This window comes from Manis javanica, chromosome 11, assembly GCF_040802235.1.
Source record: "Manis javanica isolate MJ-LG chromosome 11, MJ_LKY, whole genome shotgun sequence".
NCBI lineage: Eukaryota > Metazoa > Chordata > Mammalia > Pholidota > Manidae > Manis > Manis javanica.
This window is the reverse complement of record NC_133166.1, coordinates 104,570,702-104,597,045: the sequence shown is the minus strand read 5'-3', so window position 1 is coordinate 104,597,045 and position 26,344 is coordinate 104,570,702. Positions and strand designations below refer to the sequence as shown.

The 26,344-nt window shown below is 55.2% G+C and overlaps 1 protein-coding gene across 3 annotated transcripts in view; it reads right to left on the bottom strand.

The window, feature by feature from the left end:
- The window catches only part of SYT2 (synaptotagmin 2), a 101,684-nt gene that overhangs the window by 41,484 nt on the left and 33,856 nt on the right, over positions 1-26,344 (bottom strand). Inside the window, exon 1 of one of the 3 annotated variants that reach the window (XM_073217137.1) lies at positions 1,638-1,816. The exons of 1 other annotated variant lie outside the window; for it this stretch is intronic. The gene's annotated coding sequence lies outside the window, so the exon portion shown is untranslated. Of the gene's footprint in view, positions 1-1,637; positions 1,817-26,344 lie in introns of those variants that run through there. One more of the 3 variants, XM_037015369.2, reaches the window with a different exon arrangement.

Here is a 26,344-nt window from a genome sequence, read left to right as displayed (position 1 = left end):
ATCTCGACCGCAGACATGACCAGAGTTCACGCCAAGAAGGAGCTAGATTAGACTTCCCTGTGGCAAGGCCGTGAGGTCGCCCGTGTGTGCCCAGGGCTTCCATAGCGGAGATCTTTCTGAACATGATTTCTCCAGATCATCCTTGTCAAGGGTGGACACAGCCCTGCCTAGAGCCAGGAACCAGACAGCATGTCTTTGCGAGGTTCCCTGACAACCCCCTTTAGCCCCTGGGACTGCCGTCTGTCACTGGGAATCTTGCCCAAGGGAAGGCTCTGCCCCTGTGAAGAGGATGTGCAGTGCACCAATGCCGACCTTCTCCCTACCCGGCTGGAGGTTTTGCAGGTGGGAATGGATGACGGGTGGGCCAGCTGAGGGGCTCACGGCCCTGCTGCCTTTTGGGGGAGTGAAGCTACAGCCTCCCCAAGGGCTTGGTCGCAGCAGGAACGCTGCTGCTGAGCTTGTGCCCACCCTGGCCCCTTAGCTGGTCTCGCCTGCATGCTGGGGCCAGCCGGTGTTACGACTGAGGAGACTACAGATACCTTAAATTCCAAACCCTCATTCCCCAGATGAAGATGCTGAGGCTCACATGGGCAAGTGAAATGTCCAAGGTCATAGGCTGGGTCAGAACAGAAACTTCCTGACTCCCCCTGGAAAGCTGGGTACTCAGGTCCAAAATGCCCGCTTCCTTCCCAGGAAGTGGGGGTTGAGCTCCCAGCAGAAAGGCTGCTCATCAAAGGCAGGGAATTCCTAAGCAGGAGGCCCTGGGCAAGCACGCTGTGGGCTTGTTCATCCCCATTCCAGACCGCGGCACCACCATCTTCCTGAGGTTCAGAGATGTACAGCATCTTATCCAAGGTCACATAGCATGCTCTCCTACCGCTCTGCTGCCCCTTCCCCACCCCCCACCCTGATCTCCCGCCTGCCAGGATCCCTGAGACCCTGCTCCCTCCAGTGCACCAAGCCGGGGCTCTTGTTGGAGTATGAAAAAGTTTCGAGGGGAGAAAGGGGCAGAGGATGCCGGCGCCCATCCCAGCCCCCGACGGCGGCTGCAGGGCACGGGGCGCGGCGGAAAGGAAGCGAGCTCCGCGCACCGCTCCGACGCTGCCCGCTCCGCGCCAGGGGGCTCCCGAGCTCCGCGCGACGGCCCTTCGGCTCATCCTCACTGCGGCGGGTCGGGCGGGGCCCCACGCGCCCCACACCCACTTCCCGCTGCGCACCCACGGCCTCCGCCCTCCTCCGCACCCCTGCCCACGGTCCTCGGCGGCTGGCGCTCCAGCTTCCCGGGGGCCCCAGGGCCAGCGCAGAGGCACCGCGGCCTCTCTCGCCTGCCCCCCGCGCCCGTCGCGGGTTCCCCGAGAGGAGGGACCGGCCGAGGGCGATGGGCTCCCGGGTAATTCAGGGCACCTCCTCCTGGACAAATGCGGTAATTCCGACACAAGCGGGTCCCCCACCACGGGCCCCGTCCCGCACTTAGTTTTCTGGCCGTGAGCGCCGCGCCCAGAAAGTCAGAGTGTCCCAGTCTGGTGACCCCGCATCCGCCCGCTCCCAGGCCCCCCGGCGGCCCCGCTGCTCCCGGCGCGGCTTCGCTCGGGAGCAAGGGCTGCCCTCGCAGGTGCCCCCGCCCGGGCTCCTCTTACCCGGGGGCGCTCCGGGCGCAGGTCGGCCGGAGCTCGTGCGCAGGACGGAGGGCGGGGGCGGCGGGGTCTCCGGGCCGAGGGCCCCTCTGCCCACTTCGCGGCCGCGCGGGCCGCTGCGGCTCTCCTCCCGCCCGCCGCCGGCTCGGGCCGCTGGCTCCCGCGCGCTCTCTGCGGTAGTAGCGACCCGATCGCGCTGTCCCCGCCCGCCAATCGGGATGCTCCTCACATCCGCCTGCACCCCGCGCGCCGGCCCCTCCGAAGGCGATCCCCGCAAGCCGCGACGCAGCGCCCCCGCAGGCCGCCCTGCCCCGGGAGGCCGCCCCCCGTCCCCCGGCGGGTCCGCACGGCCGGCGGGCGGGCGGGCGGGAGGGGAGACAGGGGCGGGGGCGTGCGCTAGAGAGACGCGAGCGGGGACTGGGGCTCAGCCCGGCGCGCCCCCGGAGAAGTTTGGGGTGGGCGGGCCGGCCCCGCCTCCTGGAGCCCCGCGGGGCTCCCCGGCAGTGCGGAGGGGGCCCCCTGCTGCCCCGCGCACCCTGCGGCAGTCCCCGCGCGTCCCCGCCACCCCGAGCCTCCTGAGCCTCCCGGGGCGGGACCGGCGGGGGCAGGCGGACTCCCCGTGGTCGGGAACCGGCCAGCGAGTAGGAGGGAACCGATGTGCTTCAGGGGACACGGATGAAGGTTTTCCTGAGTCGAGAAAGAAAAAAGAGGGAGGGAGAAGCGGAGTGATGGAGACAAAAGGCAGGTTCCGGAGAGGAAGGGGAGTCGGGCCCAGGGCGCCGACAGCCCGCGGCCGCGGGGTCAGGGCGCGAAGGTGCAGCCCGGACTTGGGGGCGGGTCGCCCACGCCCTGCTGGGGGCGCGAGACCGCGGGGTGGGGGGCCGGGGGCGGAGGGGGAAGTGTGTGCTGGCTCCGGACCCCGGGCCTGGTTCCCAGATAGCAACCCACCCAAAGGGCTCTGCCACAGGGACCCAGCTCCTGCCCGCCCGCCACAGGTCTGCGTTTCTGTCTTGGGAGGACAAGACCTCAGTTGTCTCTGCCTGAGCGCAGGGAAGGCTAAGCATTTCCCAGACTCCCGGGGCAGGAGGGGCAGGCAGGACTGTGAGCCCCAACGGGCTCCTGGGAATTGAATCCTCAATTTCCAACACTCACCCACCTGGACCTCAGCACCCCGGCTCGGCCTGGGGGAAATTTCTGCTGGTATCAGGCCACCACCCGTTCCCCTGCCCTTCCTAGCAACCCCCATCCCTGCCCTTATCCCCTCTTCCTCCCCTTCACCCTCAGCTTCTGGCTCTTTGCTCCTGTTCGGCATACCCAGGATTATGAATCAAGTTCGGAGTCCAACCCAGGAAGTGAAATCCCCCCCGCCTCAAAAAAAATCCCTCATGTGTATGTTGGGGAGGGCCTCACTCGGGACTTTCTAGGGCTTCTCACCCGGACAGGTCTAAGGCACCCTGGGAATTCCCAGCACCTGCAGCAGGTCCCCTCCTCTCTCCCCTCCTCCCTGCATTCCCAGCCCCACCGTGGTGACATCGTTCACAGCCAGGCCACTGCAGTGCTGGGCTCCCGCTGCTCCCGGCTGGGCTGGAGCCTCTCTTTAGAACAGCAGCTCGCTAGTCACAGCCCCAGGGCTGCAGAAATAGCTGACTCAGGGATTCCGGGCTGGAAGCATTGGGAGGGAGTGTGTGACACCATCTACCTGGTGGGGACTGACTGCACATGGGTGTTGGGGAGGGCGCGTGTGAGGGGTGGCCGCTGGGGACAGCACTAACCCCCAAGACTCTCTAATCAGCTCTGCTGACCCCTCCTCATTCTTTAGATAGCCAAGAGGACCTGAGAGTCAAGGGCATAAGGTCAGATGCTCAGCAGGAGGGCACCAGAGGTCTCTCTCCACACCTGCACATCCCCATACCACAGGGCTACTGGTCTCCCACACTGAAGGGGTGACTGTCACCTGGCTGCTCCCCTTTTTTTTCTCCCTGGGGGAAGAAATGCTTCTCTTTTGAAATCCACCAAAAGCTTCATTTGCCAGGAGGAGGGAGGGGAGTTCAGCAGCTGGATTCGGCGAGACTTCAGGATTTCATGACGCGAGTCTGAAACACCACCATCCTGATGGCTGCTTGACGGGGAAAGCTTATGCCTCGATGACTGGAATGTGGTACTGCTTGGATGCAGGAGGATGGATGAAATGACGCCCATGGCTCCTTCTGGTACAATGGATCAAAAGGTAGCTGAGCCCTAGTCAAAGCTGTCTCCAGTAAAATAGGGTCTGATTACAGAAAATAAAGCATGTATGGAGGACTGTGTCTGCTCCTTATGAAGAGACCTGTGTTTAATGTATAAGCTTTCTCCATGTGCCCACTCAGCTCCTGGACTGGGATTTTGATGGGGGAGGAGGGTCAGCTGACATTTGCACCAGCACAGGGAGGTGGGAGCATCGGGTTCCCTTGAGAGGAGCTGCAGCTTGTTCAGAGCCCCTCAGGCCCCAGAGCCTCTCATCCCCAGTACAGACACACACAAAGGTGGTAACAGTGGTTTACAGCCTTGATTTCACTTGCTCCTTTTAGACAATCCCAGAGGCAGCAAGGGCAGGAAGGGACAAGGCATGGAACTGGGTCTTGTGACCCCCAGATGCTGACCCTCCCCAGGTCTACCTGGGCTGGATGCATTGCTATAGTTGTGCCCTCCTGCCCAGGGACTCCTCACACCCCAGCTGTCCCTCCTACCCTGTGTTCTCCTTATCAGCTTCCTGTGCCAGTATCTTTAGATGTGGCCCCTGCCCACTCCCTAGCTTTGCCTGGCACTGCCCATTTCCTCACCCTCTATGCTCCAGCTGCACTGACCACCTTGCAGTTCCTGAAAGGGCTGTGCTCTTTCTTGCCACAGGGCCTTTGCACATGCTGTCCTCTTAGTGAAGGACACAGTCCTCTTCACCCCATGTCACCATGCCAACTCCTCTTCACCGTGCCAGTCTCAGTTCTCTGATGCCTCTCTTATGGCCCTGTGCTTCTCCTCTGCAGCACTGTCCCCCTATCCTGTCTTGTTCATATCTCTCCTCCCACTAGACCTTAAGCTCCAGGGGGGAAAGAACCCTGCGCATCCAGCCCACTGACACAGAGTAGGCACTCAAATCTCAGTGGTTCTGGGGCTTGGTGTCCTTAAATTCTGGCACTGCTACTTGTCCGCTGTGTGACCTTGGGTGAATTACATAACCTCTCCAAGTCTCGGCTTTGTCACTTGCAACATAGGGATTTTAATTATAAAATAGGGTTATTGTAAAGATGAAAGGGATGACGAATGTACAGAGACAACATGGCGCCATCCCTGGCTGAGCTACACTGGTGAAAAATAAGGTTTGAAGGTTGAAAGATTAAAGGAATGGACAGATTCCTCCACTCTCAGCCTTCTCCCCAGGGCACTAAATCTCTCTTCTCCCTCATTACCCCCCAATTCTTTCTCCTCCTCCACCCCACCTCACTTAGTGGCTCCTGAAACCCTGCCTCCTTCCCCCACAGGCTTCGGGATACAGTGGGCAGCCCCTGCGGCCACCCAGGGCTTGCCTCTCAGGTCCCCAGCCCAACTCGGGATTCTCTGCTCTGCCCCTGGGTGGGCCTCAGGTGCCAGGAAACCCAAGCTCAGCTCAGAGTCGAGGTGGCAGGCCTTGGTGGGACCAGCACGGGGCGGGAGAGGCACAGGGTCCCTTCCTAATCTACATCAGCATCTCCCTGAGAGTCACCTCCAGATAACTTCACAGACTGAAACAAGTGCCCTCACCTCTCTTCCAATGGGGCTTGAGCCCCTCCCACACAGAAATTCTGGAACTGCCCAGGAGCTCTGGGCTCTGACCACCCCCTCAGGGTCGGGCTCCTGCAGCCCGATGTTTCCAGGGCCCGTGGATGAAGGGTCTGTTAGGAAGAGGTGCCCTGAGGAGGGCTTCACAGCCAACCTGGGCCGGCCTCCTGCTGCTGCTCAGATGTCCTAGATGTCCTCGCTTCATGAACGCTGCTAGGAGGTTGGCAGCCCCGTCCCCCGCGCCAGCCCCTCGGTGAGCCCCCTACAGCAGGTACCCTGCAGAAGTGGCTAAAAGCAGACTTGCTGGAAACCCCTGCCCCACCCCAGCCCCTGCTGAGTGAAAGGAGAGAGAGGGGAGGGGGAGGCAAAGAGGGCGCCCGGGAAGCTGCCGCAGTTCCCTCCCCACTCCGGACCTCTCCGGGGCAACAATGACTCTCAGGTCTTCCCACCCAGAATGCAGCAGCTGGATTTCTGCAAAGAGCATCTAAATCCTGCAGTGACCACCAGCCCTGTCACTTATGCTAAGAGAGAACCTCCCCCTTCCTCCTCCCTCCCCTCCACCCTTCCTCTTTCCCTCCCTCCTCCTCCCTCCCCTTCTCCCTCCCTCTTCCCTCCTCCCTCCCCTCCACCCTCCCCTCCCCTCTCCCTCCCTTCCCCCTCCCTCTTCCCTCCTCCCTCCCCTCCACCCTCCCTCCCTTCCCCCTCCCTCTTCCCTCCTCCCTCCCTCCCTTCCCCCCTCCCTCTTCCCTCCTCCCTCCCCTCCACCCTTCCCCTCTCTCTCCCTCCCTTCCCCTCTCCCTCCCTTCCCCCCTCCCCTCCTCCCTCCCTCCCCTCTCCCTCCCTATTCCCCCTCCCTCCCCTTCTCCCTCCCTCTTCCCTCCTCCCCTCCCCTCTGCCTCTCTTCCCTGCCTGCCCCTCAGCTCCACGGAGCAGAGCAGCAGCCCCTAGAGCTTATCTGTGGCCATAACACCTTAAATCAATGGAGCCTCGCAGCAGTCCTGGGTGACAGGGAGGAAACTGTGGGGCTAAAAACAGACTCCAAAGCCAGACTGTTGGGTGGGAATCCTGGCTTTGCCACTTAGCTTCTCTGTGCCTCATCTGTTAGATGGGAGCAAAAATGGTGCCTGCCTCATACAGTCACTGTGAATGTTGCATGTGTTCACACACACAGAGGGCTTAGAACGATGTCTGGGATGTACTAAGAGCTCAGTAAATATTAGCTATTGATTTTATATTATCTCTATTGTGCAGATGAGGAAACTGATTAAAATGCTACTGTTCATTTCATGCCTACTGTGTAGTAGGCAGTTTATATATATTGTGGGGGTCAAGTTACCCTGGGTGGGTTGCAGCTGAGACTCACATGCACACATTGAACCCGAGGAGTGTGCTGACACCCTTCTTCTGGAGTGTTTACTTGCATCTACGGACTTACCTGAGGGTTAAAGAGCAGCAACCCAAGAAAAACTTGACCTGTACTACAACTGGGCTCCAGACATACAGAGACATATCTGGCAGTCTTCAAATAGAGGGTCATGACGCAGAAATCGTCAGAAAGAAAGGATACAGGCAAAATGAGCCAGACCCCACCACAGGGCTTGAGGGGCAGGGGGCGGGGCCTCCAAGGGGTAGAGGAGCGGGCACGTGACCCTGTCCGACCCAGTGACCTGGGAAGGGGAAGGGCTGTGCGTGAACCCCCGGAGGGCTCGTGCTTGCTCACCAGACCTGACACTTCCGGCCCCAGCCCCGCTGCTGTGAGACCCTGCCCCTCACACCAGCATCTCACCGAGGTGGGCACTGCCCTCATTGGTGCTGCGGAACAGACTGCTGTGCTGCTGAGGCTGAGGGGGACCGGAAGCCAGGGCGGGTGGGTAAACGAGCAGGCGGGCAGGAGAGGCCACCCCGAGCAGTGTGGGTCGGAGGCTGGCACAGGGGACCGAGATATGGGGGGGCTCGGCAGCAGGTGGCAGCCCAGACCCGTGAGGACATACCCGCCGGTCGGCCTCAGGAGACTCCCAGAGCACGTGCGGGGCTGAAGCGGGGTTGAGGGGGGCTGGGTTTCCTGTAGGAGCAGGTGGGCGCTTGAAGCTAACGAGGTTCGGGTACTGAGATGATGATAATGATGAGACGGTGATGATGGGAAACAAATGCTGAATGCTTAGTATGTGCCAGGCACTATTTTACGTGTTTAATATGAATTCATCTACTTAATACTTACAACAACCCTAGGAAAATTCCCATTTTACGGACAGGAGAACTGAGGTAGAGAGAGGTAAAATAACTTGCCCAAGATCACACAGCTAGGCAGTGGAAGATGCGGGATTCGAACTCTGATATTCTGTTCCTGAGGCCACTCTCCAAGGGTTGCGGATAATTAATCTTTGCAACTACTTACGAAATCAGTTTGTCCCCATTTCACAGCCGATAAAACTGAGGCTTATAAAATACAAACGATTTGCCCAAGTTCCCATAGCTGGCAAGGGCCAGAGCCAGGGTTCACATGGGGCTCTGAAGCTCACCCAGCTCCTGGTGCCATCGCAGAGAGCTGACGCCCGTCTCTGCTAGGCTGCTCCAGATGCAGTTCCTGTCTTCATCTCCATCTCCCCCATGCGGGCTTGTCCTGGACATGGGGAGCCGGCCCATCCAAGTTCTCTCTAGTTTCAGGCCAGACATCTCGTCTTAGGCCATGTAAGAAATTTAGCAGAGGGCCCCTGATGAGGAAAAGGGAGCTGGGTCTGGACCTAGAGGATCTTTCCAGAGAATTCAAGTAGCCAAAGTAATCAACTCCCTTCATTGTGGGTGTGTAAACTGCCTTCCGAGGAACTCTGTTTATCTGTGTAAGCCTCTTGCTTCCGGGTAAGCCTGCCCACCTGTGAGATGGGGTTTCCAGCCTGCCTAAGATAAACCGCCCGTAAGGGCCGTGTGTTTGCCCAAGGTGACATTTCTGTCGCCATCTACTGGTCAAGAGCATCTATAAAGGGCCCCCATGTGTGCATACTCCCGGTGTGGCTGGGTCTTTGGGGGAAGAAAAGAGAACCAGTAGGGGTCCTCTTATCAAGCACCCATTTGACAAGCATTTACTGAGTATATATTATGTGCCACCCACTCTGCTAGGCCCTGGCATACAAAGAGCTCAGGGGCATAACCCCTGCCCACAAGATTTGGAGGTCTGTGTGGGGACGCGGGACCACAAGCAGGTAATGATGGAGCAGGGATGGAGGCGGAGCAGAGAGGAGCAGCCAGAGCCTGGCTGGGGGCACAGGGCCTCAGAGGCCAGGCCAAGGCGCCTGCTTTGACCCACACAGGCAGGGGGTGCCTGTCAGCAGGCAGTGAGGGAGCTAGCTAGGCCGAGAAGGGGCAGGCCACCGCCCTAGATGACCTGGGGGCTGACCGGGGCCCGGACTGGAGGAGCAGTGGAGGAAGACTCCCCACTCTGGTGCCTGGATGGGCGGGCGTCAGGGACGGAGGGGTCTCAGGTGGCTCTGGGCTCCCGCTGGTGTGACCGGAAGGGTGGTGGGGTCACTCATTAAGAGAGCGGGTGGCGAGCTGTGAGCTGCTGGGGAACCCGTGCCTGATTCACGGGGAAGATGCCCAGGAGGCACTTAGAAACATGGGCCTGGGGCTCAGGCAGGAGCTTTGAATAGAAGACACACCTTTGGAAGTCACTGACTCCTAAATCACCTTAAGTGGCAGTGACTGGATTTGATCCCGGACTGGACGGCTCTAATGCTGGGGACTCTTTCTACTCCAGCACATTCCTAGCTACAATAGTCCTTATCACCTGAAGTCTAAAAAGCAATGAAATGCTCCTAAACAATCTCTTTTCTTTTTCCTAAAGCTTCCAGGTCTAAGTTTCTATTCAGATAGTATTCTACTCATTTTACAGAATTGGAAAGCTGAGGTATATTTTTAAATAGGCCTCACAACACATTGCCTATAGCATCTGAACTGTCCATAACCGCCAACCATTCCCTGGAACTATCGCTGGGAGAACTGTTCCCTCAGCAGTCTTGGTGGCAGTGATGCCAGGGCATGGGGGGCACCTGGGAGAGAGCATCCCCTGCCCCTTTGCCTAGAGCAAGTGACATCTTAGCTCATAGGGGTTGTCAGAGGTCTGGCATGCTGGGGCGAAGCAGCCATGTCGCACGGGCTGTTATTATAGCCAAGAGGAACTCCTGGTGCCATAGCATAGTGGGGAATGTGAGGGGGTTCAGGCTCCCTCTTCACTGTTCTCCCAGGACACAGCACGCACACCCCTGAGCTTGTCAGATCACTTCTCAGCTGCTGGCACCTGCCATTCTGCAGAAGACCTGACCCAGATCACTGATGCATCAATTTGTCTTCCCTGCTTTCTGTATCCTTGACAACAACGGATTAAGTGCACGGGTACAGGAGTCGGTGCCCCTGTGACAGGGTGGCTGGAGCCCTGGGGCCAAAGCAGGGGGCAGCTCGCTGCAGTAGGAGCCCTCAGCTTCTCTGTCAGTCAGCATCACCTGAGCTGCTTAGAAGAAAGATGGGCAGCCACCCCCTCCCACAGAGGCTGATGCAGTTAGCCTGGGAGGGGCCCAGGTGCCAGTCACCTCCATGTAGCCAAGGCTGGGAACCACTGCTTCCGTGGAAAGGCAGAGGCTTCACAGTCAGACCTGGAATCTCGGCTCTGCCTTATATTAATGGTGTGGCTTGGATGGATTACTTAAAGTCAGTGAGTTCCAGTTTTCTTTTCTGAAGGAAAAGTGCCTAGAGCTTGAGCCAGCCTTCCAGGCATATAATCCCACCGTTCTCCTGCCACCTCCCGACACCCTTAGAGTCTAGGATCTCCTCCTAACCTAGCCTTGCAAGTAGGTCCCCCAGCTCAACAACCCATGGGAAACGCGCCCCTCCCCAGAGGCACAGTTTTCCCTGTCTTTCTGCATAGGTGGCTTGACATCCCAAAGCATTACTCCAACTGAAAACCTTGAGTGTCACCCTTTTCCAGCGGCACTGGCCCACATGCTGCTCTCTGGCCATCAGAGCTGTTCCCAAACTGGCGCCACCTGCTCACTCCACCTCCCACACTGTGCCCTGCATCGCTGACTCTCCCCGACCTTCCCCATCTGCACCCTCACATGCCCACTTCCCCACCTTGATTCACACCATTACTTGGAACACTTTCCATTCTCCCTCAAAGCCCCTAAATGCCACCTCTTCCCTCACAGCTCCCCCCTGACCACCTGTGCCGCAGTGAGGTTGCTTCATGGAGCCCCCACAGCCCCTTCTGACTGTGCTCGGAGGAGGGGTCTCGTCCTAGCAGTTTGCAGCTCATGCAGGTCTGGGCACAGGGTAGGCGCGTCATCAGGCATGACTGTTAACCTCATACAGGGGCAGAAAGGGACCAGAGCCGGTGCAAAGTCTGTCCCCAGACATTGGGAACGGGGCACAGGGAATCTCCAAGCCCACTTCAGATAAACACTAGCTTCAGTTTCTGGAAGGGGAAAAGGAGCCCGGATGCTGGAGCCACAGATGGGGGCAGGGCTCCCCGGGACTGGCTGCTGCCCTAGGTGAGCCACGTGCTGCCTGTCACCACGCATCCCAGGCCGCCTGTGCACAGGGACTTACCCAGCTTCTCTTCTCTTCCTGAGGAGGAGGCCCTGGTCTGGAAGGCCAGGAACCTGGGTTCTGGTCTGTCCCTGGAACTAACTTGCTGTGTGACCTGGGGTGATGGCTCAGCGCCCTGAACACCCTTTATCAGAGTGTCCCTGAGGTAATAACCGTGTCTTCAGGTGGCCACAGGCTTCTGGTGCCCCTGACAGCCTGCTCTCGCCCCAGGGCTGCTCTCTCCCTGCCACTCCAGCCCCAAATGGGGGAAATTAATTGAGCGTTCAAGTCTCTTCCCTTGCCCAGCCACAGACAAGCTTACTGGGGAAATTAGGGTGACATTGGTGCAAATAATTGAATGTCTTTCCTAAAACAAGTCTTCCAGCCCTGTTGCTTTAGCCGTTGCTTAAATGGATGAGCTAATTAACTTAACTAATTGCTCTGAGGACGGATTTTTTTCAGTCACGTGACCCTAGAAGGCACATTTTCCCAAGAAGGCCACTCGGCTGCCTACACTCCCTGCTGGCCCAGGTTCCTGCTGGGCCTATGATAGCTGCCCCCTCCCTGTGCTGCCCCCGTGCCTTCAAGGAAACCAAACGCCTTCCTCCAGCTTCCGCCTATTAGCAAAACCTAACGCCGGAGCCCTCTGCCGATTCTTTCATCCACTCAAGAACATTCTGTTAGGTGCCTACTTCACGTGTGAAACACTGTTCTCGGCACTGGGAGTCAACACTGAGCAAAAGCGGAAGAGGCCTTGGGCTCGTGGGGTGTAAAGTCTAATCAGGGAGATGAACACTGATCACACGACCGCAAACACCCCCCACCTCAGATACATGCTACAATCAGTTCCATGAAGACCTGTGGGAGGCTGCTAGGGGCTGTGGTAGAGGGACTTCACAGGAGACCAAGGGTGGCTTCCTGGAGGAAGAGGCATTTGAATTGGAGCTTGAAGGCTAGGCAGAAATTCACCAGGCACAGGGGAGGGAAGTGCCTTCCAGGCAAAGTGGACAGCTGCATACTCCAGGTAAAAGATGATGACAGCTGGACAGGGTGCCGGAGCCGGAGCCGGAGAGGAGCAGGGCTTCCAAGAGAGAAGACAGTGCTGGCACTGGTGCCACATTAGGTAGGAAGGGGGACGGAGGGGGAGGCACTGATAGTAGCTCCTAAGCTCCCGGCCTGATGCTGGATGGATGAGGATGTCACTCACTGGGACGGGAACCCGTAGAGTCAGACCGGGTGTGGGCAGCTGGGGAAGGGAATGAGCTGGGTGTTGAGGTACCTCTGAGGCATCAAAGTGGAGCTGCTGAATGTGCTGGGGGTGAACAAATGGGTCTCAGAGGAGAAGTCTGGGCCCAAGACACGTTTCTGAGTCATCTACTAAGAGTTGGGCCTGAAGCTGAGGGTGCAGTTGTTTCCTATAAGAAGAGGCTGGGCAAGTGCCAAGTGATTTCCCTCATCTGTGGAGTGTAACAACGAAGCAAAACTGAAGGAACAAAACAGCAGCAGACTCACAGACTCCAAGAAGGGACCAGCGGGTACCAAAGGGGAGGGGTGTGGGAGGGCGGGAGACGGGGATGGAGGGGCATTATGTTTAGTACACATGGTGTAGGGGGTCATGGGGAGAACAGTGTAGCACAGAGAAGGCAACAGTGGATCTGTGGCATCTGACTTCACTGATGGGCAGTGACTGCACTGGGGTATAGGTGGGGACTTGATAATATGGGTAAATGTAGTAACCACATTGTTTTTTCATGTGAAACCTTCATAAGAGTGTATATCAATAATACCTTAAAAATTTTTTGGAAATAATAAAATAAAGTTAAAATAAAATAATAAATAAATTAAAATAAATTAAAAAAAAAAAAGAAGAGGACTGGGACAAGCCTTGGGGAAGGCAGGAAAGAATCACCCAGGGCCACAGGCCCTGCTAGATGCACACACACACCCCGTTTTCACAGCGTCACCTTGTCTTTTTCTGTCACAGGGTCATTCATTCCCTTCTGTTTCCTTAATCCACTGCTAGACCAACAGCTGATGCAGTGCCCAGGAGTCCCAGCGATGAGCCAGCACTGCCCCTGGTTCAGGCACAAGGGCACACCGCTGCCCGCTGTGCACGGCGCTGTGTCTTCACATTCTTCAGTCAGCCCCTGTGGGGCCAGAACAGGACACAGGGGCCCAGAGAAGGTCAGCGTGTTCCCAGGATCAGGCCTGTTTACGTGTTCTCGCTTCGGAGGGCTGTGTCTCCAAGAGAACTGAGTCCGTGCTCAGGAGCAGGGGGTGGGAGAGACCCCAGAAGTGCAAGGGCCAGAAGATTCAGTGTCTGATTTCCTCCCACTGGTCCAGGGCTGCACAGTGATGTAGGTCTCGAGGGCACAGGGGTCTCCAGGGGGCAGGAAGTATGGGGCCAGACAGGGGAGAGGACGGGGCAGTGACTTCCTGGTCAGAGCAGCTGTGGGGTCCAGGGCCAGAGAGTGTGGCTTGTGGGCAGGGAGGAGGCTATGCCTTGTGAGAAGGCGTTGGCAGGGCGGGAGGAGCGGGTGCACATGAGGGGGAAGGGGCAGGCTAGTATGGGATTGTACAGAGGGCCTCCAAACCCAAGGGTGAAGGGGGCTCTGCCCACGGCCTGCCCACCCCCACCCCCCATGTGCACCTGGGGGCTTGGCTGGCTGTACAAGCCTAGGGGTAGTGCCCAGTCTTACTGGGGCTGTGGAGCCTAGAAGGGAGCTTGGCAGGAGAGAGGCTGGGAAGCCCTCCTGCTGCATCCCCCAAAGGCAGGGGAGCAGGTGTTCCCCGGCAGGTGACCCTGCAGCTCCCAGCCAGCTGCCATCAGCAATGCCGGGAGGAGAGACTGTGAGGCACTGATGGGAGAGGCAGACCTTGGAGCACGAACGTACATGTCCACACACCCCATATTCACACATGCATGCACACCCACACACATGCAGGTGTGCACACACACAGAACAGTCAGAACAGTCAGTCGTGGAGGGCAGCTTGATCAGAGAGACCTGGAGGCTGAGCTGATCTTTGCTGTCTGACCCCAAGGCAAATAGAAACCTGTCTGGACCTGCAGATCTTCAGTGCCTAAGGGCTTCGGTTCCCCTGTCGCCTTGATTTTGCTGCTCTTTATTCTTGACCGAGAGCAGGAGCAGTGCGATCCTCTGTCCAGGCACTTGGACCCCGCATGCTTGCCCAAGCTCTGAGAGCCTGACACTCACAGCCAAGGGATCCGGAGGCCAGCAGGCCTGGGTTCAGGTCCTGACGGCTACTTTCTAAGTGGGCAAACTGGATAGTGTCCTTGACCTACCTGAAGCTCATCTGCCATCTATAAAAGCAGGAAATAATCCTTCTTTTTGGCAAGGATGGTGTGACGCTTTGATCGCTATACAGCATGTTAGATGTCAGACACAGTGTCCTAGCCACAAATGTAAGTTGCCTTTGCTTTTCTGCCTGGCTGCCTGCCACCCAACCTCCTATGGCACACAGGAATTCCCTGACTTGCATCCCTGAGGGACCAGCCCCTGCAGGCACATTCCAGGAGGAGGCCGCTCACTACTTAGGGTCCAGCCCTTCCTGCTGTTTGGTATCTTTATGAGTAAGAGCAGACTTCCTTATCTTGAACTAAGATCTTCCAGGCTGGAGAAGGTCCAGCTGTGCTGAAGACAGGACAGCTCTCCAGCTCTCTGAAAACAGCCTCCACCGCCTCCGGGGGTGTCTTTGTCGGAGGGCTTTCAACTCTTGTTCTAATGTTTCCCATTGTCTCCATGATCCTGGCCAAGTTCTTCTGGACAAGACCCAGTCTGCCTGTGTCCTTGAAATGGAAGTCTAGAGAGGTACAACACACCCTGAACGTGAACCAAGCAGTCCAAAGTCCAGGGCTCAGACCGAGGCAGGGCCGGTCTCTCTCTTCGTGCTCAGCGGCACAGGAGCCTTTCCTGAGGCCCAACCCAAAGCAGAGCTGGTCCAGACACACCCGCGCAAGAGGCGTGCTCACCCTGGTCCTTGGGCAACCCCCAAGAGGAGTCTCAAAGGCGGGCCTCAGAGGAGATGCCCAGGACTCAGAGGGCCCCTTCGCCTCTCCTGATTCTCTCCCCTCCCAGGCTGACTGAGCTACTGCCCGGGGAGGGGGGTCAGGACCTTGGACTGAGGTGCTCCTGGCTTAGGGTGGCAGCTCACAAGGGAAGATGGGGTGGTCGCCACATGGCCCCAGGGAGAAGTCAGGGGGGGAGCCATCGCGGGACATGTGGCAACTCCCCATATTTCCCGTCGTCTCTCACAGGAGTGCTGGGCGCTGGCTTTGGGGTCTGGGCTTCCGGAAGCGGTGAGTGTGAGATGCCCCCTGCTCGACCTCCCTTTGCTCTGATGTCAGCATCCAAGTCCAGAAACCCAGTGTCCCCAGCACAGACCAGGGCCCTGGGATTGTCGTTATTGTCCTTGACAAGCTCTGGGAGATGGGCAGGAGCCGGCAGTCAGGGGAGGCTTGTGGAGGGTGAGGACAGAGGGTTCCCGTGGGGCGCGGCCCCGAGACTGGGGAGGAGGGTGCTGATCCTGCACCCGCCATCCGTGTCAGTGCCGCGCTTGTCCTTGGCACCTGGAGCCCCGAATCCCTGAACTCATCAAGCAGTCAGCAGGAGGTCACCCCTCCTGGGAGCCTCTCACTAGGTTCCCTGAGCGCCTCTGGGCCGCCGCCTACACCCTGCAGGGCGGCCTCTGTAGGACTAGCTCCACTCCCTGCTCACTGAGTGGCCTTGGGCCACTTCACCTCTCTGGGCCACAGATTCCTTGTTAATAACAGGAATGGACTGGGCGATCCCCTGGGGGGCTGGTCCTGTAAGTCTGTGGCTGGTAGACTGGGAGTGGGTGGATGGCGGAGGCTGCCTGGCCCCTCTTTTGGAGACACTGATGAGGACATCTCACACTGGATGGCCTCGTGAAGGGGAACGTGCGGGTCTCAGCTAACGTGCTCCCGAAGGTGGACGCAACCAGGGCGTGTGCCCAGAGCGGCAGAGCAGCAGAGGCCAGGGGCCACCAGCCTCCCGGGCCGGCCACCGTGTCCCTGCTCTCCCCTCCCCCAGCTCTGAAAGCTCCACCTTTGCCTCTCTCGACACCCACTCGGGAGCTGGGAGGCAGGATAGCTGGCAACCCACATCCCCTGTGCCTGGCCTCCAGGGCTGCGGCAGCAGCCACCAGAGGGGGCGAGGAGGCCTGGGCCTCTGTGCAGGCTGGGTGAGCCCACGGGCGGGCGGGCGCCTTAGGCAGCAGCTGAGCTGCCTGCACCAGCCTCAGAGGCACTGCAATGCAGTGGCAGGCTTTTTTTGCTGTTAGTTTTTTTCCTAAAAGTCCTCATTTCCCGGGGAAATGTGTAACGAAACACTTCCAGAAAGGGGCAGCCAGGCTGCCTGGGGATGTGCCAGGCCTTCCGACTCAGAGTATGGCATCTACTTCTCAGTCCCACCCTGGGCAGCCCCCTGCCCTCTGCTCCTGACGCAGCCGCAATGTCCGGACGGCAGCATGTGGTGGCTGATCTTCCCTCCGCAAGGCCTGGGACACAGGCTGATTAAACTTAAATGTTTGTTGAACTGGAGCACTTCTCAGGTTCCTGGTCCCCAGGGACTCTGGCCTGAGGCTCCATCACAGAGGCAGAGATGTGTTCCAATTCAGGGAGAATCAGTCTCTCTCTCTCTCTCTGAATGAGCTTTTCTTTGGGGTCGGGAGTGGGACAACAATGCCCCCCTCTGGAGTATCAAATAGCAAATCTGTGGCAGGGTTCTCAAGAGGGCCGTGAACTTGAACCACCTGCCTCTTTCTGGAGAAGGGTCAGAAGGCGCCCCTCCCCTGCCCGCCACACAGCACACTGATTTTGCACGCACTCCACCTCTGTGTTCCTGTCTTGGGTTTCATTTTAAGGGAACTTTTCAAACCAGCTCTGCTTTTCCAAGTAAAAAGGTAATGAGTTCAATCAGCTAAGAAATAACCCAGATGAGGGGCCTCATGGAACAGGGTGCCCCCACCCTCTGGGCTTCCCTCAGACTCCAGCAGCCACAGAGAGACACAGGGATGTGGGGGAGGATGGGGATGGGGGACTCTGTGCTGTCAGAGCAGCAGAAGGAGGTGGCTTAGCTGAAGACACATGTCCGGCCTGCAGCAACCTGCTGGGTGGGCGGCCTTTCAGCTCGGAAAGGACTTTGAAAGCCCCCTCTGCTGGGGTTGGTAAAGCTGTGTGTGGGCTCTCAGGTTTCTAAGCTCCCTCCCTGCAACCTGGAGGGGCTGTGCAGGCCTCGTCTGCCCCTCTCTGATGTTGGGTCTCTCTCAGGCACAGATGGCTGTAGCTCAGGGGCAGCCAGGACACAACTGAGCCAATCTGGGTACAGCCCAGGGAGAGACGCTGCCAGTCTGCCATCTGCCGAGCAGGTGACAGCCACTGACATGTAAGTCAGGAAGGAGCGAGGGCAGGGAACTCAGGGCTAGCAGGGCTGGGGCTGACGCTTGCGGGACACTGCCGGCTGCCATCAGATCCCTGGGCTCCAGACGGGAGGTGCCTCAGGCCCCGAGCGGCACGTAGGCCTTAAATGAAAACAAACCAACCCTCTACCTGCCAGATGCCGCCCTCTCCACATGGTGGAGCACAAGCAGGGGGAGGCTGTGGCTTCTCCCTGAGGTCAGGACGGGCTGGGCTCCGAGGGCAGTAAGTGGGGTTGGGGTTAGCCACCAGGGGCAACATCTCACCAGAAAAGCAAAGGGAATCCTCTGAGGCAGTATAATATTTACAGGCCCAGACTCCGGTCCCAACTCCACTACCTTCTAGCGTGTGTCCCAGGGAAAGTTCACTAACTCCTCAGAGCTCCGGTTTCCTTATCTGTAGTAGGGACAGTGATTGCTGTACCTCCGGCCCTCGTAGGGCTCCTGGGAGGACTGCCTGCACAATGCATATATGTCCTCGGTGAGTGAAGGCTACTATTTGTTTTACTTCTGCTACCCCAGGATGGCAGGTAAGAAGGGCAGGGAGTCTCCACTCCAGCAGCCTTAACCAAATGGCTCCTAGATTTTAACATGCTTTACAAATCCTGGAAGCTTCCATAAAGTGCAGACTCCCAGGCCCAGCCCCAAAGATTCTGATTCAAAGATTCAGTTCAGGCGTCCTGGGTGATTATGACATGGGTGGTCCACGGACCACATTTTGAGAAGCATGACCTCAGAGGACAGGAGAGATGGTTCCAAGATCATGACTCAAGGACAGTGTGGGTGCTGGCCCACGTGCTCCCCGACATACTAAACCCAGCCCCGCCCCCGCCCCCAGGCCCAGACTTCCTTTTCTCTGGACACAAGGACTCCCTGGTGTTTTGTTTTTCTTGCCACAGTCTAACACTTGTGCATCCACATTCCTCAAGTCAGTTCATCATTCAGCAAGTACTTACTGAGCACCTGCTCAATTCCACTTCCCAGGTGCTATGGGAATAGGGCAACCAGCAGAACAAAAGCCCATGCCCTCATAGACTACACAGTTCAGACATTCATTGACTCATTCATTCACTCAATAAATGCTGAGCGTCTGCTCTGCCAGGCACTGTGCTAGGTACTAAGGTTGATGCGTGCAAAGCCCTCCTTGTCGGAAAAGGCCAGGGAAGAGATAGGCCTTTAGGGATGGCACATGTCCTGGGACCCTCCGCTCCAAACGCCAAGGCAGAGCGCAGTGTCGGCCTGGCTGCCTGCTTCCGTGCCAAAGAGGCAAGCACAGGGGACCACCTGCCGGCTCCACCGCCCTCATGGAGGGACTGCTCGGCAGGAGCAGCCATCTGGGGGAGACGGATGGCCTGGCCCTCCTCTGCTGCTCACTCAGCGTCACTGCTGGGTACAAGGCATTTCTCTTCTCTCCCATCCAGCCCTGTCCCTTTACAGAATCCTGTGCCGCATAATTACGTGTGAGGACAGGCTAATTCCCCCAAACATAGTGTCAGGCCATCGATAACATCCCCTCGCGGGGGTGCTCAGTCACTCGGCAGCCCTTGAGCCGCCTGGCAGGGGGAGCTCAGCCCATGGCCTCAATTTCTCATGCCAGTCCTGCATCCATCACCAGGCTGCCAGCTCCAGTCTTTGCCCCGAGGGGGCAGGTGTTGAGAGGGAAGCCTCTGCGGGAGCCGGCCCGTCCCCACTGCCCCGCAGGAGGGTTCATAAAGCACCGAGGGCCTCGGGAAGGCACTGGACTCAGTTCTCTTATTGTGCAGATGGGGTAACTGAGGGGCTCAAACTTGCTCAGGGTCAGTCACAAGGTAATATATTTACTTCATTCATTCATGTGCATATTCATTAGTTCATTTGTCAAACACCTTGACGGTCTCTTAGGTACCAAGGCTGTACTAGTCACTGGACGTACGAGAAAATGTCCAAGATGCGGTCCCCGACCTCAAGAGGCTCACACTCCGATGAGCAGACACACGTGTCACCGCGATACAACAGTAAGTACCCTGCTCCGAGCGGTGGAGACAGAGAGGAGCCGGGGGCCTCTGTGCGGGTTTAGAGGGAGAATAGGCATCACCCAGATGCACGGTACAGTGAGGATGGCCCGGGCGGAGCGCACTTCATGAGCGAAGACTGGCAAGCGGCAAGAGGCTTGGTGTATGCGAGGCTGCGGGCAGGACGGGGGCCAGGCCCGGACCTTCAGGTTCCAGAGCTTTTCCCCTGCCTCTGCAGCCTCACTGCTCCTGGGGATGCAGGGATCCCATTTCCTGATCCCACATGTGGAACTGGGCCAGGAGGTCAACCCTCCAAGCAGCAGCGGTGTTCCGGGCAGGCGGCCTCTACAGGGGAGCATGCCAACCGTTAACAGTGGGTGGGGCCGAAGGCTTCCCCACAGGCAGGGAGAGCACGGGTTCTAGCAGGGCCACGTGCCACTTTCTCACCTAGTCTGAGACAGGACAGCTGGGCAGCGCTGCGCCGTTAACCAGTGGAGGTGGGGTGGAGCTGCTGGGCTGGAGAGACCCTGGGTGCCCCACCTTCTCTGCACATGTGCCAGACTCATTGGAGACACTGGGTACCGTGACTACAAACAGGCTTTGGCGTTACACAGAGCTTGGTCTGAGCTTAGCCATTTACTATCTGAGGAGGCTTGGGCAAGTCAGGGAACCACTCTGAGCCTCAGATCATCATCTATGAAAGAGGATTAATAACATCCACCTAATAACACTGCTGAGGAATACGTAATGTGTATCAAGCGGTCACCATGTGCGTCTGGCACAGAGTCAGCCAGTTGTACGTGACGACTATGGGGATGTGACGGGCTGGGAGGAGAGAAGCAGGAGCAGGGCAGGGCACCGAGCGCCCGGGCACACTTCCCACTGCCCAGGGTTAGCTGTGGAAGAACTTGCACAAGTTAATTAACCCTCTAGGCTTCACTGGTCATTATTTTTGCTTTTTCCTGTCATGGAATTAGTAATACTTCACAGGTTATTATGAAAATTGAATCATTCTATACATGGGAGGTGACTGCACACACTCAGAGCGCAGTGAATGTTTTTTCCTTCCTTCTACAGAGCTAGGCTCCCGCTCTGCCCTCCTGGTATCTTCCTGGGAAGTCTTCCTCTATCGGCCTGAGATTATGGGTATGGGGGCAAGAGGCAGGCCCACGGTACCAGCCCGACTCTGGGGAGGGCCCATTCATGGGCATCGAGAAACAGGGCTCGAGCCACCCTTTTGCTACAGGGACAGTCACTTCATCGTCTCTAAAGGACAGCTGAGGGGGGATGGGGGCCGTTACCCTCAGCAAAAAGAAAGCACCTGGGATGCTGCTTCATCAGGAGTCACGGCCTTTGGGTTTCCCCGCCAGCTGCCAGCCTTGCTCCCAGGCCCTGGCCTTGCCTTGCCAGCTGTTTGCGAGACATCAGCTTCAAATCCCACCTGCAACACGCCCGGAGCAAACTTCTCATCTCCGCCTCCAAACGGGCTCCCCATCCTGAACCCCCAGTGTCTGTCCATGGCACCCTGTGCTTCTGTCTACTCCATTTCAAAGGCCTGGAGGCACCTTTTTAAAAAGACTTTTTATTATGGACATTTTCAAACTTACAAAAAAGTAGAGAGAAGAAAAATGGGCAGAGGATCTGAACAGACATTTCTCCAAAGAAGAAATTCAGATGGCCAACAGGTACATGAAAAGATGCCCCACACTGCTCATCAGAGAAATGCAAATTAAAACCACAATGAGATATCACCTCATACCAGTTAGGATGATGGCCACCATCCAAAAGACAAACAACAACAAATGCTGGCAAGGATGTGGAGAAAGGGGAACCCTCCTACACTGCTGGTGGGAATGTAAAGTAGTTCAACCATTGTGGAAAGCAGTATGGAGGTTCCTCAAAAAACTCAAAACAGAAATACCATTTGACCCAGGAATTCCACTTCTAGGAATTTACCCTAAGAATGCAGCAGCCCAGTTTGAAAAAGACAGATGCACCCCTATGTTTATCACAGCACTATTTACAATAGCCAAGAAATGGAAGCAACCTAAGTGTCCATCAGCAGATGAATGGAATACTATTCAGCCATAAGAAGAAAACAAATCCTACCATTTGCAACAACATGGATGGAGCTAGAGGGTATTATGCTCAGTGAAATAAGCCAGGCGGAGAAAGACAAGTACCAAATGACTTCACTCATCTGTGGAGTATAAGAACAAAGAAAAAACTGAAGGAACAAAACAGCAGCAGACCCACAGAACCCAAGAATGGACTAACAGTTGCCAAAGGGAAAGGGACTGGGGAGGATGGGTGGGAAGGGAAGGACAAGGGGGGAAAAGGGGGCATTATGATTAGCACACAAATGTAGGGGGGGCACGGGGAAGTCAGTACAACACAGAGAAGACAAGTAGTGATTCTATAGCATCTTACTATGCTGATGAACAGTGACTGTAATAGGGTATGTGGGGGGAACTTGGTGATGGGGGAGTCTAGTAACCATAATGTTGCTCATGTAATTGCTCATTAATGATACCAAAATTTTTTTAAATGTAAAAAAAAAAAAAAGTAGAGAGAAGAGTACCGTATGCTTCGTGTCTTGTCCCCAACTTCAACACCTATGAATATTTTACAATCTTGCTTTACCTCGTATCCCTCACACTTTCTTTTTTCCTGGAGCATTTTTAAGTGAATCCAGACATCATGTTATTTTTCCCAAAAATATTTCAGGATAGGTCTCTAATTAAAAGGCATTTCAAAAATATATATCTCTTTATAACTGCCACCATGTTATTACACCTGACACAGTAACACTCTTTAATAGTGTGTAACACCCAATCCTTATTCAAACTTCCTGTCTCAAAAATGCCTCCTTTTTTTTTTTACCCCCTGTGTTTCCTTCTGGAAATTTTATGATTTCAGGTCTTATGTTCAAGACTGATCCATTTGGAGTTGACTTTAGTGTATGGATATATACACATATCATATATACACATATACATATATATATATATATATATACACACACACACATATATACACACACACACACACACAAACATATATATATACACATACATATATATATCACATACTATGGTGTAAAAGATAATGGTCCAGTTTGTCCAACACCATTTATTGAAGAGACTGTTATTTCCCTAATGCATATTCATGTCTCCTTTGTCATAAACTAATGACCATATACGTGTGGGTTTATTTCTAAGTTCTCTGTTCTGTTCCATTGATCTATATGTCTGTTTTTATGCTAGTACCATACTGTTTTGATTAGTACAGCTTTATAATATAGTTTCCTTTTTAAAGTTGGTTTGAGTCCACACATTGCTTTTGGTTGTTCTATCCAGTAATTAATTCTCTTTCATTCTTTAGTAGACCCTTCTCCTTTTTTTAATTTCATTGATTTGATGGACAAACTACATCACTTGTCCTGCTCAATGGCCTGCATTCTGGATTGTCTGGTTTCTTCCTCCTGGTGTCATTTAGCATCTTCCTCTGTTTACCATATTTCTTGTAAACTGATGGTTGGATCTAGAGGCTAAATTAGAGACCAAATTAAGTTCAGGTTTCACTGTAACCCACTGGTCTCCTCCTCCATCTCTCGCATTCAGCACCATGTAGCCCAAACACGTGCGCACTCTACAGTGCAGCCTTACTCAACTACCAGTATGTCTCCAAATGCAGGTTCTTTCTCTCACTTCTGGGCCTTTGCACCTGCTGTTTATTTTGCCTGGAACACTCTTCCTTCTGCTTCCCTCAGATTCAGCCAAGTTGGATTTAACTGTTCAGGATTCAGTCCAGGCCTGCCTCCCCCAGAGCACCTCTGTTGGGGTTGGTGCATCTCCTCTGACCCCATTACAGCTGATCTCTCCATGCTTCCCATTTACCCATTTACCTGCATGCTTCCCCCAACTAGACTGGGAGATCTTGAGTGGCAGGATTGACTTTTAGTCCTCTTCCTATCGCCATGGCCTACCACCATGCCTGGCATGTAAGAACATTTAATCACTATTTACAGAATAGATGTAGCTAACCCAGCAATGGCATTGGACCTACAGGGTTATAGGGTGGCGATGGGATTGAAGAAACATTCTCAGGTTGGGCGCTGGGTGACCTATCAACACACAGCAGCAGCAGAAACCCAAGAAACAATGACAGCCTGCTTTTGCAGGGGGTGGGAATGAAAATTCAATCATACCCCTAACCCCCCGCTCCGTGCCTTCAGTGACCTGGGAAAGGCACTTCCAGGCTGGCTAAGGGAGCCCTGAGCCAGCTGCAGGGCTGTGGATGCAGGGCCAGAAGACCCACTGGGCAGCCCAGAACTCAGTCTCCATGCCTGAGCGCCATGTTTACCAGCTGCCTTTGGCACCTGGGTAGCTCTGTGCACTGGACTCTTAGGTAAATGGATTCCTTTTTCCCTACATTGCACTAATTCTCCAATGTTCCTAGGATCCAAAAATTCCTCTCCTGGATGCAGAGCCAGCCAAGTTACAGACTCCAGGATACCACAAGAGTGATACTCCCTGAGTTGTGCAAGGAGGCAGAATTTGGGGGGTGTCGCTGCCATGCCCTGTGCTCTTCTTGTCGCTATCTTCAAGCAATTGTCTCACCTTTGTGCATGGAGGTGGTGAGGCAGGCTAGCCCATCACTGGAACCTGGGCTTCCCCAAACAGAGGGCATGACTGTTGAGGAGGGAATGTACAGAAGACCTTTCCATCTGGGAGGAGGAAAGAGATCTCAGGCTCCTGTTTCTGACATAGTCCCAGAGATGCTTATGAAGCCCCTCATCCTGGTTCACCCTCACCAGGATGAAGGCAACTCAATTATACCCAACCTGGGTTTTCTGAGTGCACACTGCAGCAACAAGCCCCAATTTCCTTCATTGCTCCTATTGTTATGTTTCCTAATCAACTTTACTGAGGTGTTACCACATACATACAAAATATATGCTCCTTTTAAGTACATAGTTCGATGAATTTTATTACATATATACCCATTTCCCCACCACCTTAGTGACAATGCAGAACATTCCCAAAGATGCCTCGTACCTTTTTGGTTTCAAGCCCTCACCATCCCCAACCCCGGTGTTTTCCCCACGAGCGATTAGGTTCACCTGCCTGAAAGTTCACGCAAATGGAATCATACAGTACCCACTCTCCTGGACTGGCTTCTTTGGCTCAGCATATTTATTTCTATATTTATCCATGTTGTTTCAGGAAATATCCATTCATTTGCTTTTTGTTGCTAAACATAGTATGCCGTTCTATGAAATAGGAGAGCCTATTTCAATTTAAAATAATTTAAAGTTATTTAGGTATCTTCTGTTCTTATCTTTCACATAGTCTCCTTTTCTAAGAAACTGTGTGGCCTTCTAAGACAGCAACACACTTGTCCGTGGGGTGAGGATGGTGAAGGGAAAGAGAAGGCGGCAGGAAAAGGAAAAAGGACGATCTTTGCTAACAACCTGCACACACGGCATGGAGTCCGGAGGTCGTTCAGAAGGTAGTCGGGTTAAGCCTTGTCTGGAGAGAGGCTGAACCAGGTAACTTCTTACACTGCTTCTCAGCTCTGTGATTCCCTTTCTGGGACATTCATCAAAAAAACACAAGCATCCTGGGCTGAGGACACATGACAAGATCCCTGACTGAAGGGAGACAGGCAGATGGACCTGTGATGATGTATGTTTCTACACTACACTAAGGCTACCAAGACACAAGTTTGTTCGAGGACCCACATCATCGGTCTTCAGATAGACCCATTGCTTTAGAAGTCTTTAGCTGTGATGTCCCGAAAGGCCACAGGACAGGGGGCATCACTCCATGAATTACACGGCCTTCTCTACACTTCCGCCCTTCTCCATGCATTAGGGCCTCTGAGCACGTTTTTCCCCGTTCCCCTTTGCTCTCCCCGTCCGTCTTTTACTCCTATTGCTCCATCCCTTGTTCTTTGTCTATCTTTCCACATTAGTAATAATCAGTCCAAAGTTATATTTTTATTATTTGCTGTGCTTATTTGATAAACTTTTGTGCTCACAATTCCTATTTTAAGAAGTAGATAAATGGGACCCAAATTAATTTATTTAAAGAGCTAGCTTAAATAAGTTGGTTTTATCAGCAGTTCTCAATAGAAAAAAAAATAAGATTTACCTGGTTCCGGGTCCTCATGATGCCAAACAACTAATTTAAGTTAAATTTCCCCAGCGGTCTGGCAGCTTGACTGCCGTTTCAACAGAATCTAGATCCAATTTGCTTGTTGAAATGGTGAAATTCTCTTCACCCAGAGAAACCTCCCACCCAGGAAATCGGGACAGACCGGGGCACCGCAGTGCGGCCCTGGGCGGCTTAGGGCCCCGTAGGATTCAGCTTCTTCTTTATGTTTTACACATAATATAAAGAGAAAGGAGAGTTTGAAGGGCAGAAGCCAAACAGGGGCAAAGACTCAACCCCAAGAAAAGCCACAGCAGGCAGCCGCACGGCTCCTCGAGCTGGCAGAGGGAAAGCAGGCGGCGGCGGCATGAACAGGACCCAGAATCCGGGGCCATCTGTCAGGAACCGGGGCCACAGGGTAGCCCCGAGTGCACCGCAAGGACTTCCCAAGGCAGCGCAGAAATGCCACCTCCGGCCTCCAGTCTGGCCAGTTCAACATTTGGCTGACCCTGCCCGGATTCCAGATGTGTGTGTGTGTGTGTGAAGTGTGGGGTGGAACTGAGGGCAGGCCAGCAACCAGCACAGTGTGTGTGTGTGTGTGTCTGTGTGTGTGTGTTGCCAGAAAGAGGTACTGATACCATAGCTTGTGTTGGCCACTCTAAATAAGCTCCATGGGAGCTTATTTAGAGTCATTAACGGAGCCCACAGCAGGCTTCTCAGATATTTTCAGGCAATTC